At 40.0% G+C, this 2,090-nt stretch overlaps 1 pseudogene; it reads left to right on the forward strand.

The window, feature by feature from the left end:
• The first annotated feature begins 829 nt into the window (after nucleotides 1–829).
• LOC106008328 (olfactory receptor 2T33-like) lies at nucleotides 830–1,769 on the forward strand (annotated as a pseudogene).
• Nucleotides 1,770–2,090: the final 321 nt, after the last annotated feature.

Genomic DNA, 2,090 nt, shown 5'->3' on the forward strand with positions numbered 1-2,090 from the left:
TCAGTGCAGCATTTATCAGCATGAAAGTCCTTTCCTGCCTCCCTTTCACATTCATTTGCTTCTGTAGGTAACCATGGCAGTAGAGTCAGGCTAACATGCTAGACATGTCTAAAGCCCAAGTCCAATTTCGGAAAGAACTATTTTATTTCAGGGGAGTGAGCCAATGATGAAAGTTTTAAGCAGACAAAAACGAACAAAAATGTTTGCATTTATAAAATCAGGGAGCAATCAGGATTGCCTTTTGAAAACCAGGGGAATAAAAATTTATTTAATGAGAGAAAGAATAAAGAAACTTCAATTCATTCTTTGGGATATTGTTATTATTGATGGAAGGAAGAAAGTCTTTTCATTTGTCCTTCTATCCAGTTTTTCATTTTTTGGAAATCATAGTGAAATAAATTTAACTCCTATTCATTTTTTTGAGGAAATTATTTTTAAAAAATTAAGGTTCTATAAAGTAAAAAATAAATCATCTGAGATACAAACAAATCTAAATCACAAAATTCTAAGTTAGCATTTCTTCCCGATTGTTTTTGGTTCTAGAAAACATAACAAAAACACAATACTGGTACAACAAGTAATTTCAAAAGAGTAAAATTAACCCTATCAGTGGGTAAAACTGAAAGTTAAAAAAATATTTTTATCCATAATTTTCTACCAATATATTCCTGTGTCGAGTATGTGCTAGCTTGGTTAGGAGGAAGGATTTTGAATAATACATTCAATTTCATATACAGTAAATACAGATAAATTGGGAAATAAGAATTTAGAGGATGTAATCCACCTTGTTGTCTGCTTTTCCATTTGCAGAATCCAACCAGTTGGAGGCATGGAGAAGAGCAGAAACACGACAGACTTCATTCTCCTGGGACTCTTAGGCACATGAGAATCCACCTCTTTCTCTTTGCCCTGGGGCTGGCAGCAGCCATTGCTTCCCTCTTGGGCAACACCCTCTTGGCTCTCCTGATTCACCAGGACCCCTGGCTGCACACACCCATGTTCTTCCTGCTGAGTCAGCTCTCCCTCATGGACCTCATGCTGTTCTTCACTACTGTGCCCAAGATGGCTGATGGCTTTCTTGCTGGGAAGATATCCATCTCCCCAGCTGGCTGTGGACTGCAAATCTTGTCTCCCTCACCCTAGTGGTGGGGAGAGTTTCCTCCTGGCAGCCATGTGCTATGATCACTATGTGGTTGTCTGCCACCCTCTGTGATACACTAGCATCATGACCTGGCAGTTGTGCTTGCAAATGACCACGGGCTCTTGGTTCCTTGGGGCAGCTGATGGGCTCATGCAGGCTGCTGCTACCCTGAGCTTCAACTATTGCAGTACTCATGTTATTGATCATTTCTTCTGTGAGGCCCCTATGCTGGTGCACTTGGCCTGCAGTGACATCTCAGTCTTTGAAAATGTCATGTACATCTGCTGCATCCTGATGCTACTGATTCCCTTGTCCCTCATTCTGACTTTCTACAGCCTCATCCGCACTGCTGTCCTACACATGCACTCCACAGAAGCCCACAAAAAGTCTTTGCCACCTGCTCCTCCCATTTGGCCATTGGTGGGAGTCTTATGGCTCTATCATCTTCATGTCCATGAGACCCAAATCCTACAGGTCAGCTGACCATGATAAGGAGGTATTATCCTTCCACACCATCTTCACCACTGTGCTGAACCCCATGATCTACTCCCTGAGGAACAGTGAGGGCAAGGGAGCCCTGAAAATATGGTTGGGAAAGCAAGTCAACCTAAAACACCAGCAAACTTAATTCCACTCCTCATTGTGAATCTAAATTCCTTTTAACTTTTTCAAGATATTGTAATTTTCCTACTTTAGTATCATATAAAAAGAAAGTTAAGCTTATATGTCAATTTCCTAAGAAGTATTTAAGAATTAAGTGAGCAATTGCATTTTTTTTTTGGTACCATGGATCAAACTCAGGTCCTTGTGCTTGTGAGGTAGGTGGTGGAACCACTAAGCTAAATCCCTGGCCTGCAATTAGATTCTTGATACAACACTTTTTGAGAATGTATTATTTATTATGATTCTATTTAGGCATTTTTTTATATATCATAAAAACATGAAATTG

Source organism: Heterocephalus glaber, unplaced genomic scaffold (assembly GCF_053883595.1).
Source record: "Heterocephalus glaber isolate CG9 unplaced genomic scaffold, H.glaber_assembly_v1.0 deba00001461, whole genome shotgun sequence".
Taxonomy (NCBI): domain Eukaryota; kingdom Metazoa; phylum Chordata; class Mammalia; order Rodentia; family Bathyergidae; genus Heterocephalus; species Heterocephalus glaber.